Genomic DNA, 18,608 nt, shown 5'->3' on the forward strand with positions numbered 1-18,608 from the left:
TAGAGACCGTCATTGCTACACTGGCCTCGTAATGTGTTTTGGACTTAGTGAATCTGAAAAGCAACATAGTGGAACGTATGGTGAAATTATTTTTACGCTATTAATCGAAATGATTATTACATGTCTGAAGCCGTCTGTTGCCGAACTCCATCCCTCAATTGGTATGATCGGCACCTTGATAAGATCTTGTTACGTTGTTTAACTATGTTCATTTGCAGTCCCCGCCACAGCCTGCAGTTTGTTGCCAACGAGACAAGCGGGCAGAGCTACAGGGCCGAACTTGATTCACTAAAGAGTTGTGACCGACATTCTCCACCAGGCACATCTCTGATATGCATCATGTGTTATACACAGCACGTATAGTTATGCCCCGCATAATAAACGCATGGGCCCATTGTAAGTTCTCGAAACCAGTAAAAAAAGACGTAAACATTCAGAGACCGTTCATTCCTTCCCGAAAGCTAGATACAAACTTGTTTTTCCATTCTCTTGGTTCCGGGAAATACCATCACATTCTACCTGCATAGCCTCCCCCTACGTAATTTCCTCAACCCTCTTCCCCTCACCCAGACAGTAAACTCGTCCTGACATCTTTCCTACCGAACGGAACCCACCATTCCTATCCCATATCCTTTGTCACCACAAGGTTCCGTCCACTTTGTCATTCTACTCTTTTATTCTGCTTTCTATAACAATGACCTGACCTCCATCCTAATTGCCTGTATGCCAAATATCACGTTTCACGTGTTACCAAAATGTATGTACCAACCGACCAACTACATTTCTACCCCCCAAGCGAGATGCTCGATGGTAAGACACTGGACTCGTATTCGGGAGGAAGATGGTTCAAATCCCTTTCCAGACATCTAGTTTTAAATTTTCCTTGTTTTCGCTAAATCATTTAAGGGATGTGCCTAGATGATTGCTTCGAAAGGCCACGGCTGATTTTCTTCTGCATCCTTTCACATTCCAGCTTGTGCGTTGTCTCTGTTGATCTCGGCTTTCAGCAGTAAATACCTCTGTTTGCTCTTCAACTTTTCAGTCTCCTTCTTTCGCTTCCTCCTACACACATCCGCCCCCATCCTCCCCCCCTGCCGCCCCCATACATACACAGTCCTTCTATACTTCATATAAATTGTTGTTGTTGTGGTCTTTAGTCCTGAGACTCGTTTGATGCAGCTCTCCATGCTACTCGATCCTCTGCAAGCTTCTTCATCTCCCAGTAACTACTGCAACCTACATCCTTCTGAATTTGCTTAGTGTATTCATCTTTTGGTCTCCCTTTACGATTTTTACCCTCCACGCTGCCCTCCAATACTAAATTGATGATCCCTTGATGCCTCAGAACATGTCCTTACAACTGGTCCCTTCTTGCAGTCAAGTTGTGCTAGAGACTCCTCTTCTCCCCAATTCTATTGAATACTTCCTCATTAGTTATGTGATCTACCCATCTAATCTTATATAAATCTTATATAAATTATGGTTCAATATAAAGTTCACCAAACACCTCTTATGCAACCACACATTAGTCTTTATGACTCTAGGTGTGAGGCTACTGACGAGCTATTGACGTAACCCCAAGGATGTGTTGAAAGAGCTGTACCGGGTGATCTTATCGATAATCAGCTAGCTCCCCATAGAATCACGTGAATTTAATTACAGATGTCCCGCAACGGATAACTTAAGTAATGTTTTTTATTAAACTGGTGTGGCTCTAACATGCGAGAAACATGGGTGCTGTAACTCATAATATGATAAAAAAGGGAGTTTCATCAAACTTCCTATTCCAATTTACGGTGGACTTCAAGTTAAATACAAGGACATGAAATCATTACGAAGATTGGGTATTAACACAAGTTACAACGAAATTAAAGTAACAGCACCTTGGCATACGTCAGGTAATGAGATGGAGGTGAAAATGTTAAAGTTACACAACATCTGGGGAGAATAATGTAGTTCACGAAACTAGCACAGTGATTGCCCAATGTTAATTAGAGGGGGAAAGAAAGAAATACAGAAAGAATTATGTGTTCATTCACTATCTTGAGTGAGCACATATTGAGTTCGAGAATGCTAGTAAATGTACTTGAATTAATGTATTTGAATTAGAAACGTAAAAGTCCTAACGTTCCATCCGAAAACTTAATGTAGCTCCTGTCACTTGTTTTGTGAGCAGCGCGGTGGCTCATCGTACTTCGCATTACCGGTGCCTCCGCGCGGTGGCTGTGATAGTTGAAAATTCTGTCATCTGGTTTGCCTCTGGGGCCGGAGTACCTCTCTCGTCTGAAGCGACCTCTGGCGAGCCTCGGATGGATACAAGTTCCACAGAGCGAGAATATTGACTTGCGCATGATTTTTGTTACCAATATCATTGATTCTTCCGACTCCCGACCAATCAGGTTGGTTCTAATAATACAACAATCTCCATTACATACTCAGTTTAAATACGCGTGAGTTTTTAGTGCAGGATTCAGAAAGAAGCAGCTCCTTACGCCAACCATCTGTCCTGTTCCATGTTGTAGCTAACCAGCCCATCTCCACATTCAACGTCGACACCTCTCCTCCTACTCTAGACGCTACTGATGTTATCTTGAGGTACCTGTTTTTAGTGTTTTTTAACAGAGTCAAAAACAAGTCAAGTGACTTGGTGTCACTCTGACGGCTGCAGGTCCCGCGTTCTTAAACACAAAAGTGCCGGATGGCCTCCGGCCTCATTCTACTTCAATACTATTGTTTCGGGTCTGGCGTTCTCTAGAATGCTGACAGGATGCCACAAAACTAAGCTATTTTATCGTTTATCCTCGCCATGGCCTGCGTCGCCAACAAACTGCTCCCGTCATGTAGGACACAGCATAGAGCTATAGACGGTGCCTCTTTGGCATAGTTTAGGCTGCACGCAATATATTGTCCCGAGTTTGTAACTGTGCTTTGATCCCCTTGACGGCGTTTGTCCTTTGAAAAGCCCTGTAGCATACCTAATGGCTGGATGCTGGCTATTTCATCCTGCTCGGCTGGCCTTAGCACAACCTATACTTTATCTTGAACTACATTTAAACAGTCCTCGAGAAGAAGAATTTAATACGGAAATATAGTAACTGGATATGCCAATCACTGACATTAACTTTAAGCACACTTGCACTTGTTTCTAGCTTGGGGTTAAATTAAATTGCCGAGTCTAGGCAATTTACTGAAATTTTAGAAAGGTACATGGCAGTTTCTCCAAAAAAGGTCTCGTGACACAATGTCTCTCTCAAGTCCAAATGCACTTTCTCCTATACATTTAACATACATCTTTTATCTGTCATCTCCGCAAATCACCGCTCAAATAACTTTCCATAATACTTCCTTCCCCCCTCCCCCCATGAACCATGGATCTAGGCATTGGGGAGGGGGGGGGGGGGGGTCCTCTTGCGTGCCTCAGCGATACAGATAGCCGTACCGTAGGTGCAACCAAAAAGGAGGGGTATCTGTTGAGAGTCCAAACAAACGTGTGGTTCCTGAAGAGGGACAGCAGCCTTTTCAGTAGTTACAGGGGCAACAGTCTGGATGATTGACTTGAAACGTCCCCTTAGAAAAATGTATACACGACTGGTCTATGTGAAACGTCCTCTTTGAACAATTATACACGAATGTGCTTAAACTGACACACAATATTTTTAGCGCAACACAATCTGACTTCCAAAAATCCCTACGAAAGAATGGCCCTGACTAACATTAACCTATACGTTTCACAAATCACTTACCTCACAAAAATCTTCGTTACTAAAGCTACTGCAATACAGCGAGCGCCACCACTGCTAGCTAAATAAAAGATTCAAACTACGGAAGGTACTAACTACTGAGAGGCACAGTTAGCAAATGAAAGATTTTAATAGAGAACAAAAAATGTATTTACCTTTATAGTCATATTATATACACTCCTGGAAATTGAAATAAGAACACCGTGAATTCATTGTCCCAGGAAGGGGAAACTTTATTGACACATTCCTGGGGTCAGATACATCACATGATCACACTGACAGAACCACAGGCACATAGACAAAGGCAACAGAGCATGCACAATGTCGGCACTAGTACAGTGTATATCCACCTTTCGCAGCAATGCAGGCTGCTGTTCTCCCATGGAGACGATCGTAGAGATGCTGGATGTAGTCCTGTGGAACGGCTTGCCATGCCATTTCCACCTGGCGCCTCAGTTGGACCAGCGTTCGTGCTGGACGTGCAGACCGAGTGAGACGACGCTTCATCCAGTCCCAAACATGCTCAATGGGGGACAGATCCGGAGATCTTGCTGGCCAGGGTAGTTGACTTACACCTTCTAGAGCACGTTGGGTGGCACGGGATACATGCGGACGTGCATTGTCCTGTTGGAACAGCAAGTTCCCTTGCCGGTCTAGGAATGGTAGAACGATGGGTTCGATGACGGTTTGGATGTACCGTGCACTATTCAGTGTCACCTCGACGATCACCAGAGGTGTACGGCCAGTGTAGGAGATCGCTCCCCACACCATGATGCCGGGTGTTGGCCCTGTGTGCCTCGGTCGTATGCAGTCCTGATTGTGGCGCTCACCTGCACGGCGCCAAACACGCATACGACCATCATTGGCACCAAGGCAGAAGCGACTCTCATCGCTGAAGACGACACGTCTCCATTCGTCCCTCCATTCACGCCTGTCGCGACACCACTGGAGGCGGGCTGCACGATGTTGGGGCGTGAGCGGAAGACGGCTTAACGGTGTGCGGGACCGTAGTCCAGCTTCATGGAGACGGTTGCGAATGGTCCTCGCCGATACCCCAGGAGCAACAGTGTCCCTAATTTGCTGGGAAGTGGCGGTGCGGTCCCCTACGGCACTGCGTAGGATCCTACGGTGTTGGCGTGCATCCGTGCGTCGCTGCGGTCCGGTCCCAGGTCGACGGGCACGTGCACCTTCCGCCGACCACTGGCGACAACATCGATGTACTGTGGAGACCTCACACCCCACGTGTTGAGCAATTCGGCGGTACGTCCACCCGGCCTCCCGCTTGCCCACTATACGCCCTCGCTCAAAGTCCATCAACTGCACATACGGTTCACGTCCACGCTGTCGCGGCATGCTACCAGTGTTAAAGACTGCGATGGAGCTCCGTATGCCCCGGAAAACTGGCAGACACTAACGGCGGCGGTGCACAAATGCTGCGCAGCTAGCGCCATTCGACGGCCAACACCGCGGTTCCTGGTGTGTCCGCTGTGCCGTGCGTGTGATCATTGCTTGTACAGCCCTCTTGCAGTGTCCGGAGCAAGTATGGTGGGTCAGACACACCGGTGTCAATGTGTTCTTTTTTCCATTTCCAGGAGTGTATATCAGTTCATGACACCAATTCTTACAAATTTCAAAACTCCGCCATCTCTCTACCCACGTCCACCACTGCTGGCGGCTCACCTCCAACTTCGCAACGCTACGCGTTGCTAGCATCCAGCTGCCCCTGCCCAACACTACAATGGCAGACAACAATGCAAACTAGCCACAGACTGCGCACAGCACAGCCAGTGATTTTTCATACAGAGCGCTATGTGGCGTTACCAATAAGAAAACCTAAACAGCCTACTAACATAGCCCCCATGCTCCCCACAAAAAATTTTTACAAATTGTTTTGTGCAGTGGCCAATAATGATTTGAAATTTTTTTTCATAATTACAATGACAAAGAAATGAAATGCACACACTTATCGATACAATGTTGGTCAAAAGCTAAAATTTTCTCACAGTTCATAAATACAGTCCTGATCATTCATCAAAGTAAAATTGCAGTGTTTTTCTCAAAGTCTGAGTAGTAAAAGAAAATGCACATGGAAGTAGTGGATTTCCATGCAGTCTTGCAGAAGTAGTGTTGTCCTTCCAACGAAAAGACAGTGCTGACTCTTGACATGCAGACAGGTAATGGGCCACAACAGAGCAAACCCACAGCAGAGTCAGTCGAAGTTTTGAAGAATATTGGTAGGTAGGTCATCACAGAGTAGACCCCTTGTAGTCCTGGTAGAGATTACGGTATTGGTGGGCCACCAGAGATGCAGACCCACTGTAGACCTTGTAGAAATAATGGTATTGGTGGGTCATCAGAGGTGTAGACCCACTTCATTCCTTGTAGAGGTTATGGTATTGGTGGGCCACCAGAGGTGCAGACCCACTGCAGTCCTTGTAGAGATGGCTAGCAGCCATCTGTTGCGACTGTGCAGGTGCACAATCACCATCAAAGAGTCTTGAGGAGAATATAGCAAGTCCATAAACCACCACTTGTGCATTCACAAATTTTTTGAAATGTCCTTTCAACCAGCAACTCTGTTATCCAGTCCCTTACTGAATTATTAACACACGTGCAAACACTATCAGTCCGTACTTCTCACATATTGTCCATATACTATGACCAACAGAAACGTGTGCAGTGAAATGTAATTTACAAGTTACTTAATTTGATGAACTGGTGTCAATTACAATTTTATAACATAAAGGTACAAAATACATCTTTAAAGAACATAACAATACAGATAACATTTGCAGTAATACAGGCTTTACAAAAGAATCGAAATAGCAAATACATCAGTGTTACAAAAAATACGACATAAGTACATACATAAAAGATCAGAATAACTTTTGAAACATCAACTTCACACATGAGCATTAGAACAAAATAGAATAAATAATGTCTAAACATCTTTACAAAGTAAATAACATATTATTGATGCAAATTATATTTGAGGATAACAGTATTCCTCATCATAGTATTAGAAAAATTCTGCAACATAAGTCTTATCAGATAAACATATAAAGACAGGAAGAACATAAATACACAAGGGTACACAAACACATAGTGGGATAACACAAGGAAAGGGCCGGGTTTGTTTTACTGCAGTATTTAGCAAACAAAACTTTCTTTACTTCTCGGAGATCTCCCTTCGTTCTTCATTATTTCCAAAAAGTCCTATCTATACCGGCTTTCTGTACTTTTCTCATATAACCTCTCAGTGCATTTCTTCAAATCCATCGCAACTCGTTCTCTTATATAGGCTACCCCCTCTTAAACTAATTTAAATCTACTGAGCTCAGATGCTTAACTAAGGGACGTGGCAATGCAGCAGCACAAAACAAAATACACAAACAGCAATGATAAAAAAATGGAAATTGGCAAAAAAAGGCAGCAATATTATAACTATGTAGGCAATGCACAGCAAACAAGAAAAATAAATCCGTAGTAAAACTGGCTTAACAGAGTAATACAAAGTCAAATTCAGTAACATTATGCCTGGCAAACAGCAGCAGCAAAAGAAATAACTTACATCTAAACATGACAAAGCTGAAGCAGAAAAAATATTACAGTAAAAATGTTTAATACCTATGTCACATCTTAACACTAGAGTGATGCATCACGAGAACTTACGCTAGCAGATAAGTTACCAAATCGTAAAAAAATTATTTTGGCAATTCCTGTCAAGGGAAATGTCTTTTGGAGCTCCTTCGTTTTTTTTTAAGTGCATCATAAAGTTATTATTTACTGGATCTTTATAGTCATAATATATATATCAGTTCATGACACCAATTCTTACAAATTTCAAAACTCCGCCATCTCTCTACCCACGTCCACCACTGCTGACGGCTCACCTCCAACTGCGCAACGCTACGCGCTGTTAGCATCCAACTGCCGCTGCCCAACACTACAATGGCAGATAACAATGCAAACTAGCCACAGACTGCGCACAGCACAGCCAGTGATTTTTCATACAGAGCGCAATGTGGCTTACCATTAAGAAAACTTAAACAGCCTACTTACAGACTGATCTGGCCTTGTAACACTAACCAAAACGTCCTTGCTGTGCTGGTACTGCGAACGGCTGAAAGCAAGGGGAAACTACAGCCGTAATTTTTCCCGAGGGCATGCAGATTTACTGTATAGTTAAATGATGATGGCGTCCTATTGGGTAAAATATTCTGGAGGTCAAATAGTCCCCCATTCGGATCTCCGGGCGGAGACTACTCAAGAGGACGTCGTTATCAGAAGAAGAGAAAACTGGCGTTCTACGGATCGGAGCGTGGAATGTCAGATGCCTTAATCGGGCAGGTAGGTTAGAAAATTTAAAAAGGGAAATGGATAGGTTTAAGTTAGATATAGTGGGAATTAGTGAAGTTCGGTGGCAGGAGGAGGAGGAACAAGACTTTTGGTCAGGTGAATACAGGGTTACAAATACAAAATCAAATAGGACTAATGCAGGAGTGGATTTAATAATGAATAAAAAAATAGGAGTGCGGGTAAATTACTACAAACAGCATAGTCAACGCATTATTGTGGCGAAGATAGACACGAAGCCCACGCCTACTACAGTGGTACAAGTTTATATGCCAACTAGCTCCGCAGATGACGAAGAAATTGATGAAATGTATGATGAGATAAAAGAAATTACTCAGAGAGTGAGGGAAGACGAAAATTTAATAGTCATTGGTGACTGTAATACGATAGTAGGAAAAGGAAGAGAAGGAAACGTAGTAGGTGAATATGGATTGGTGGAAAGAAATGAAAGAGGAAGCCGCCTGGTAGAATTTTGCAAAGAGCATAACTTAATCATAGCTAACACTTGGTTCAAGAATCATGAAAGAAGGTTGTATACTTGTAAGAATCCTGGAGATACTAGAAGGTTTCAGATAGATTGTATAATGGTAAGACAGAGATTTACGAACCAGGCTTTAACCTGTAAGACATTTCCAGAGGCAGATGTGGACTCTGACCACAATGTATTGGTTATGAACTGTAGATTAAAACTGAAGAAACTGCAAAAAGGTGGTAATTTAAGGAGATGGGACCTGGATAAACTGAAATAACCAGAGGTTGTACAGAGTTTTAGGGAGAGCATAAGGGAACAATTGACAGGAATGGGGGGAAAGAAATACGGTAGAAGAAGAATGGGTAGCTTTGGGGTATGACGTAGTGAAGGCAGCAGAGGATCAAGTAGGTAAAAAGACGAGGGCTAGTAGAAATCCTTGGGTAATAGAAGAAATATTGAATTTAATTGATGAAAGGACAAAATATAAAAATGCAGTAAATGAAGCAGGTAAAAAGGAATACAAACGTCTCAAAAATGAGATCGACAGTAAGTGCAAAATGCCTAAGCAGGGATGGCTAGAGGACAAATGTAAGGATGTAGAGGTTTATCTCACTAGGGGTAAGATAGGTACTGCCTACAGGAAAATTAAAGAGACCTTTGGAGAAAAGAGAACCACTTGTATGAATATCAAGAGCTCAGATCGAAGCCCAGTTCTAAGTAAAGAAGGGAAATCAGAAATGTGGAAGGAGTATATCGAGGGTCTACACAAGGGCGATGTTCTTGAGAACAATATTATGGAAATGGAAGAGGATGTAAATGAAGATGAAATGGAAAATATGATACTGTGTGAAGAGTTTGACAGAGCACTGAAAGACTCAAGTCGAAACAAGGCCCCGGGAGTAGACAACATTCCATTAGAACTACTGACAGCTTTGGGAGAGCCAGTCGTGACAAAACTCTATCATCTGGTGAGCAAGATGTATGAGACAGGCGTAATACCCTCAGACTTAAAGAAGAATATAATAATCCAAATCCCAAAGAAAGCAGGTGTTGACAAATGTGAAAATTACCGAACTATCAGTTCAATAAGTCACGGCTGCAAAATACTAACGCGAATTCTTTACAGACGAATAGAAAAACTGGTAGAAACCGACCTCGGGGAAGATCATTTTGGATTCCGTAGAAATATTGGAACACGTGAGGCAGAACTGATCTTACGACTTATCTTAGAAGCTAGATTAAGGAAAGACAAACCTACGTTTCTAGCATTTGCAGACTTAGAGAAAGCTTTTGACAACGTTGACTGGAATACTTTCTTTCAAATTCTGAAGGCGGCAGGGATGAAATACAGGGAGCGAAAGGCTATTTACAATATGTACAGAAACCAGATGGCAGTTATAAGAGATGAAGGACATGAAAGGGAAGCATTTGTTGGGAAGGGAATAAGACTGGGTTGTAGCCTCTCCCCCATGTTATTCAATGTGTATATTGAGCAAGCAGAAAAGGCAACGAAAGAAAAATTCGGAGTAGGTATTAAAATCCATGGAGAAGAAATAAAAAACTTTGAGGTTTGCTGATGACATTCTAATTCTGTCAGAGACAGAAATGGACTTGGGAGTGCAGTTGAACGGAATGGACAGTATCTTGAAAGGAGGATATAAGATGAACATCAACAAAAGCAAAACGAGGATAATGGAATGCAGTCGAATTAAGTCGTGTGATGCTGAGGGAATTAATTTAGGAAATGAGACACTTCAAGTAGCAAACGAGTTTTGCTATTTTGCTCCGCTGGTTCCAAAGACTGTGGTGGTCACAATGAGACAAATTATGACAACTGTGAAATATATCGGAATTCAGTTATATTTCGATGTTTCAGCACAGCACAAAGCTAATCACATCAGTATACTCACAGGACTGAGGTGCATCTATTGGGACATTAATGTTATAAAATCACCGAAACTACAGAAGTTAGGTAGCCAAAGTAAGTGGATATTCTTATACTAACCCTTAAAAATTAATAATATCTTCGCAGACAAGGTACTGGATGACATCTTTGATATTCGGGAATCCAGCCGGATGTTCGCGTCGTTTTCGCACGATATTTCAACAGCGTGCCTCGCTGTCTTCTTCAGGTGCTACCTTCTTCAGGTAGCACCTGAAAAATACAGCGAGGCACTCTGTTGAAATATCGTGCGAGAACGACGCGAACATCCGGCTGGATTCCCGAATATCGAAGATGTCAACAGATCGCCGGGAAAGCATGAAGAATTACAAGGTAGCTTAGGACTGTAGCTATCATCTCTGAAATCCACACATTATACATCTATTATTTATTAAGTTATTACGTTTTTTTTAATCTTTTTGATTACGTAAACATCTCAGATCATCTCATTCTTCCAGTCACAGAGCAAATCAACACAGTACGACGTTTCCTATATCTTTCTTTACTTAACCATGTAACATATATCTAGATTATTATTTCATTTCTAATTAAAATGATTACAAGTCAATTCAGCCAATATTAAACAACAATTGCGATTTAAAAGTGATGAGTTGTTTGTAATATTTAATACCGCTATTAGATGGAATGTAAAAGGACATGTCTATTGAGCAGCCATCTCCGTTGTTTTGCATGTTTTAAAAACTATTTCTTTGTTATGTATCATAAGCGGACATGCAAAAATTCATATTTTAATTAATTATACTTAAACTATTGTATAGAGAACAAAGTATTTGGTCTCAATGCAACTGGAAGAAAACGAAATTGTCATTAAGCCATATGTCAAATTTGTAACTTGATTATTTTTCGAATGGGGGCGTATTTTCTGTATTTTTAAGTACAAGTACGTCGTACACCTCGCGGGGGGGAGGGGGGGGGGGGAGAATGGTTTTAAAAGTGCGAGAGAGCGGTGGCTTCTGGTCTTCTCCCGTCTGGTGGTCAGCTCTAACAGGTCAGAGCTGAGGTAATACGTCGGTGAGCTGATACCGCGGTTTCAGACTTGTAAAAGTGCTAGAGTTTGGGTGGCAAGCGGTAGTGTGAATACTTTAACATTTGTTAGTAGTTGAAAAATTTTCGAGATAAGTGGGACTTAAGCTCTGTGATATGGCTGGAACTAACATTTTTTGTCTGAGTTTGGAATAACCAAAAAATGTTCGTTCATATAACATCAAGGTAAACGGTGCAGCCGGCTGGAGTGTCCGAGCGGTTCTATGCGGTACAGTCTGGAACCGCACGACCGCTACTGTCGCAGGTTCGAATCCTGCCTCGTGCATGGATGTGTGTGATGTCCTTAAGTTAGTTAGGTTGAAGTAGTTCTAAGTCTAGGGGACTCATGACCTCAGATGTTAAGTCCCATAGTGCTTAGAGCCACTGAACCATTTGAAAAGCAAAGGGATGGGAGGGGTGGATGTGGTCCCCAGAAATAGATGTATATTTGTGTTACTCCATAATCTTTCTATAATGTCGAGGTCACCAGCGAGAACATTATCGAGACCATAATGCTCCCACCTCCCACCTGGACCCCTTGCTTTCAAACGTGTCACAGCGCAAACGCTAATGGCCATCTGTCCAATGGAGCGAAAGCGCGGTTCATCTGAGAAGGCCACCTGTCGCCCTTCAGTGGACGTCCCTCTGTCGTACTGGCGTTCAAATTGCGCCCATTGAACCCGGTGAACAGCAGTCAGCGTGGGTGCATGAAGCAGGCGCCTGCTGCAGAGGCCCTCAGGCAGTAACGTTCGCTGAACGTCGTGGGTTCATCTGGGCGGTCAGTCGCTCAAGAGTTGCACGTCTGCTCGCTCTTATACACCTCCACAGCCGTCTTTCACCTCTATTACCTAAGCCCATCGTGCACCAGAGTTGCCTGGGGGCCTGTTTTGGATAGCGCCATTTTCTCATGCACGGTATGTACTGACCGCAGTGGCACACTAACAATTTACAAACTCAGCTGTTTCGAAAATGCTACCACCCTTGCCCAAAAGCGAACTATGATGGCCTTTTCGACGTCAAATAAATCGATCTGTTTCCGCACTACGATAACGGCCACACTGTTTCCCCCGTCCCCGGACCCTCTTTATACACTGAGGTTTCGTACACTTGGATAGTGATAAGCACATATACAGATGGCGACAGTGTCGCGTACTCAGTGTACATTACTGGCCATTAAAATTGCTACACCACGAAGATGACGTGCTATAGAAGCGAAATTTAACCGACAGGAAGAAGATGCTATGATATGCAAATGATTATCACTTCAGAGCATTCGCACAAGGTTGGCGCCGGTGGCGACACCTACAACCTGCTGACATGAGGAAAGTTTTCAACCGATCTCTCATTTACAAACAGCAGTTGACCGGCGTTGCCTGGTGAAACGCTCTTGTGATGCCTCGTGTAAGGAGGAGAAATGCGTACCATAACGTTTCCGACTTTGATAAAGGTCGGATTGTCGTATAGCGACAATACTGCTCGCGTTGATCGAGATCCAATGACTGTTAGCAGAATATGGAGTCGGTGGGTTCAGGAGGGTAATACGGAACGCTGTGCTGGATCCCAACGACCTCGTATCATTAGCAGTCGAGATGACCGGCATCTTATTCGCATGGCTGCAACGGATCGTGCAACCACGTCTCGATCCCTGAGTCAACAGATGGGGGCGTTTGCTAGACAACAACCATCTGCGCGAACAGTTCGACGACGTTTGCACCAGCATGGACTATCAGTTCGGAGAACATGGCTGCGGTTACCCTTAACGCTGCATCACAGACAGGAGCGACAGTGATGGTGTACTCAACGACGAACCTGGGTGTATGAATGGCAAAACGTCATTTTTTCGGATGAATCCAGGTTCTGTTTACAGAATCATGATGGTCGCATCCGTGTTTGGTGACATCGCGGTGAACGCACATTGGAAGCGTGTATTCGTCATCGCCATACTCGCGTTATCACCCGGCGTGATGGTATGGGGTGCCATTGGTTACACGTCTTGGCCACCTCTTGTTCGCATTGACGGCACTTTGAACAGTGGACGTTACATTTCAGATGTGTTACGACCCGTGGCCCTACCCTTCATTGCGAAACCCTACATTTCAGCAGGATAATGCACGACCACATGTTGCAGAACCCTTACGGGCCTTTCTGGATACAGAAAAGTGTTCGATTGCTGCCCTGGCCAGCACATTCTACAGATCTCTCACCAGTTGAAAAGGTCTGGTCAATGGTGGTCGAGCAACTTGTTCGTCACAATACGCCAGTCACTACTCTTGATTAAGTGTGGTTTAATAAAGGATGGGGCCTCTCCACGCCCACACCAACGTGGTGACCAAACCAAAAGTTCTACTGTCACCTCCGTGAACATGTTAGTTTTTGAATCAGGCGTCATCGGATGCGGGCTGTGATGTTGTCCATGCGTCTGGGTAAGATTACTCATTAACATGGTCCATCAGGAGATAGAAGTGGTCGAAAACGATTGAAGGGTAGCGGTTATAAGGGCAGAGGAAAAAAGTTCCAAGGCGAGAGCCAAGGGAAAAAAACCTCTGCTACACTAGGACGGGTAGTAAGGGCAGAAGCGGCTTGTTATCTGCGACAGTGCATGCAAGGTGTGGTTGTGTTAGTTCGAGGTATCGTGCATCGTTACCTTTGTCGTTGTTGGAGCTTGTTGCGGCGCTTGCTGCAGTTGCTGCGTCCCTGCAACAGTTCAAGGTCGTTGTAGATTAGTGGGCGATCGGTCATAGATCGGCTCACAGACAGTGTAGGGGGTGTGTGTGGCTGGTTTGCGTGCTGTGTACAGTATGGTTTCCCTGCGGTTGCCTGTTTTTCGGCTGGTCGCACATCTGGGTTTCCAGTAATAACTATGTTGCAGGAGCTCGCCAGTACTGTCGTGTTAGCGTTCTATGGACCATAGATGTTTAGTTCCTAGCCAGAAATGTCTTTGGTCTGTTATGCTTCCATCTATGGTTGTGGTCGTAGTTACCCAGAGAAAGAATAAACGGGTTGCGCGAGTGTCTCGTGTTATTGTACAGTCGTGTGGAGAGTTTTTGGAATACCTGCAAGATAGTATTTAGCTGGTATTCCCGGTGAAGTTCCGCGATGTGTGTGTAGCGCGGAGCGTTGCTTATGATTTTGAGTACTTTGTTCTGTATGAGCTGCAGACGGCGCAGGCGAGTTGGCGCAGCGTATCCCCAGACAGGGGCTGCGTACGTCATCAGGGGTCTAATAAGTGTCATGTACATGGACCTAGACACCCTCCTGTTCAGTGTGCTACGCCTGTTAAGCATAGGGTAGAGTTGTTTGAGCCTCGCGTTAGCTTTGTTGGTCACGTGTTGAATGTGGTCCCCCCAGAGTAGTTTCCTGTCCAGCCAGACACCGAGGTATTTGACCTTCTCGCGGAAACGTATTGGGCGTGTGTGTAGTGTTACTGGGTTGCAGTGCTGATGTCTGCTCAGTTTCTTCGGTCTTCTAGTGAACAGAACGGCCTCGCACTTGTCGACGTTTACTCTAACACGCCATTTCACCAGCCAAGGCTCCGCCGTTCTGAGTGCAGTCTGTAGTCGTGAGTTAATGTTAGACGGCTTCCAATCTTGCGCGAGGATGGCAGTGTCATCCGCGTAGATTGCTACCGTCGTGTTATGTGTAGCTGGGAGGTCGTTAATGTAGAGGTTAAACAGTAAGTGCCAAGGATACTTCCTTGGGGTACTCCTGCCTGTATACCATGTCGTGTCGATTGTTTGCCCTGCACGTCTGTGTTGAAACTCCTGTCCGTGAGATATGGGTGTATGAGACGTACGAGCCCGTCGGAGAACCCTGCGTCGCTAAGTTTGCGTATTAGGCCGTTGTGCCATAGGCGATCGAAAGCCTTTTCGATGTCCAGGAACACCGCCCCAGTTGCCTTGTTTGTGTTGTATTCATGTGTTATGTATTCAACGACGCAGAGGAGTTGTTGTGTTGTTGAGCGGTGATTCCTGAAACCGAATTGCTGCGGTCTCAGGGTGTCGTTTGTGATGCAGTGCCTGGTGAGTCGTTTTAATATTACCTTCTCAACGATCTTGCTGAGCGCGCTCAGCAGACTGATGGGTCGATAATTTTGTGGCTTCCTGAACATCAGGACCTTGGCCGTCGTCCAAAAGGCGGGGAAGTGTTGGTGCTTGAGTATGGCATTCGTGATGTGTGTTAGGTAGTCTACAGTTTTGTCCGTGAACTCCTGGAGGACACGGTTTTGAATGCCATCGTGACCAGAGGCCTTCCTAGCGGTGGTATGCATGATGGCCCATTTGACTTCTGCTGTACTAGCTTGTCGGATGTTGTTGCGCGCTGGTTGGGCCAAAGATGCGTGTGACCTCCTGGTCCGTAGCAAGTGTGAACGCTGGGTCGGAGGGATCCAGGTTCGGTGTGAATGACGCTACGAGTGTGAGGGCCATCAGTTCCGCTTTTTCTTCCGCAGAATATGCTGGTCCGTCGGGCCCTTGTAGCGTGGGGGTGTACAGTTTCTCCCTGGTGAAGTGTCGGGCTAGCTGCCACAAGCCAGGTCGCGTGGTGTATTGTATTTTTTCCCGGATTATACCCTGGAGCCTGTTAATGTGCTGTTTGACGTGCTCGCGCCTGGTACGCTGCCAATGTCTCCTGAGGCGGTTCCTCATTGAGATTAGGCCCAGGATTTCCTGGGGCAGGGTAGCACTGTGTTGTTGTGGCGTGCGGATTGGTATGGTGCCGGTTACTGCGTCCTGGACGGCGCCGGTGAGGGATTCGACTGCCTCGTCAGTTTGGGCTGTCTCGTTAATCGCGTGGGTGGGTGGGATGCGACTGTCAAGCGTTTCCTTGAACTGAGTCCAATTCGCGCGCCTGTAGTCTAACATCCTGCGTTGTTCCATGTGCTGCAGTGTTTCTTCAATGTACAGTATAACGGGTTGGTGATTTGAGGGCAGATCGTTTTCAACGGCAACGTTGAGTGTTGTTGTTATGCCCTTGATGAGCGCCATGTCTAACACGTCTGGCCTGTGTCCCCTCCGGTAGGGAATGTGCGTCGGTTCGGTCGGCGCTAGTGTGATGTAGTTTCGTCCTAGTGCGTGTTCTTATAGTTTCTTGCCGTTGGAGTTTCGTATTCGTGAGTTCCAGTCCGGATGTTTTGCGTTAGGATCTCCAACGGCTCTTACGCGCGGTGATATATTGAGTATTGTGCTGATGTCTCGTGTTTTAATGTTTTTAGGGCTGTTGTATACTGACACCAGTGTAGTGTAGGCTCCGTTGAACTTGACCCTGACGGCGGTTGCCTCTAGTTTTTCAAGTTCAGGGAGCACTATGTTTGTGTGTTCTATGTCTTTGTGTATGATGGTGGCTGTTCCGCCGTGACCGGAGCCGTCCGGTCGGTCGGTGCGGTAGACGCAGTAGCCGGTGAAGTTTAGTTGGGTACGTGGTTTGAGCTTAGTTTCGCTCAATAGTGCGATAAGGATACCCTTACACTCCATGAGCGCGGCAAATTCCACCCTTTTGTTGTTGATCCCGTCTGCATTCCAGAACAGGATCCGTGTCAGTGTCTGGTTGTTTGCGATGGGGGCGGGGTGTGGCGTGCTATCCATGTATGGCTGTAAACAGTGTGGTGAACGCTGTTTGTATGGCGGCCCACTACTGCTCAGGTTGAGCAGTCAAGAGATGTGTGAAGAGTGTGGCGACGACCGCCATGATCTTGTTAAAGATTTGAGCGGTCGTGTGATGGGGGAATATTGTTTCCAATAAACCCTCAAATGTTGTGTTGGTGTTGTGTGTGTCGGCCTGTGGCTCGGTTGTGGTGTTGGCCGCCGCTGGTGCGAGTGTTGGCGTTGTGTGTGGACTGGCCCTTGTGTTGTTGTTATGTGGAACATTTTGAGGTGCCTGTGTGTCAGACGTGGTGGGGGGTGGAGTAGTGTGTGTGCTGGTGTCGCTGGCTTGCTAACTGTGTATCTGTATGTCATTGTTTTGTTGTCGCTGGCTATTTTGTTGTGGTGCACTTGCGTTCCCGCTCCTGTTTCCGCGTGTTCGCCTACGCCTTCTCTGGGTTTTTGGTTCTGGGGTTCCTTGTGTGAGTGTGTAGGTTCGCAGGCAGTGACTTCAGGGGGTGGGATTGTGTTGTTTTTGGCGACTGGTGTCGGTACCGGTGTGGCTGCAGTGTCGTGTGTTGGCTGAGACGACTGTGTTGTCGCAGCGGTTGTTTTAGGTGCGTGTGCTGGGCGCAGAGGTTCCGAGGCCTGCTCCGCTCCTCCAGGGCGTGTAGCCATGGCGAACGACACTCCGTTCCTGACAGAGTTTGGTGCGGGCCTTGGATGTGTTATGACGTTGGGTGGCTTCGACTGTTGATTTTTGCGCCTATGCGCCTCTCTGTATACGTCGCAGCCCCTGTAGTTGGCCGCATGGCCTTGGCTACAGTTGGCGCAACGGCGTATGTGTTCGTGTATTAGTGTACATGCGCTGGATGAGTGTTTGCCAGCGCATCCGCGGTAACGGGATGCCAGGCCGCAGCGGAGGGCCGAATGTCTGAACCGCTGGCAGTTGTTACATTGTTGTGGGACCTGTGGCGGTTCGTATATCTCTACCCTTACGTCCATCCGCAGAAGGCTTTTTATCTGCAGAAGGCCGCGGGAGGCGGCCGTGTCGGCCATCTCGACCAGGTAGTGTGGTAGACGGTGGTGGGAGCGGAAGCCTGTCATGCTGGAAGCACTTTTGCAGTCGAAACCTAGGAAGTTGAGCGCCGCTTGTACTGTGCTGTTTGGGGTACTGGGGTCCACTCCCTTTACCACGTACTGCTGTGTCCGTTCTTCTGCGGTCCTGTACGTATAATGTTCGATCGCCTTTTCTTTGAGGAAGATAAGGAGATCTTTATATTCATTGTTAGTTGATACGTACAGTGAGGCCCTATCCCCAGAGTACTTCGCGCGTAGCGTGCAAGGTGAGTGCCTTTCCGCAAATGTTGTGTTAACGACGCTGAGGTCCCCGTAGTTCTGTATTACGACTGGGGGAAAACCAGTCTTCTGTTGTGCGGGCGTAGCTGCGGTTGGTACTTGTGTGGTGTTGCTGACCG

Source organism: Schistocerca gregaria, chromosome 2 (genome assembly GCF_023897955.1).
Source record: "Schistocerca gregaria isolate iqSchGreg1 chromosome 2, iqSchGreg1.2, whole genome shotgun sequence".
In the NCBI taxonomy this organism is placed as follows: domain Eukaryota; kingdom Metazoa; phylum Arthropoda; class Insecta; order Orthoptera; family Acrididae; genus Schistocerca; species Schistocerca gregaria.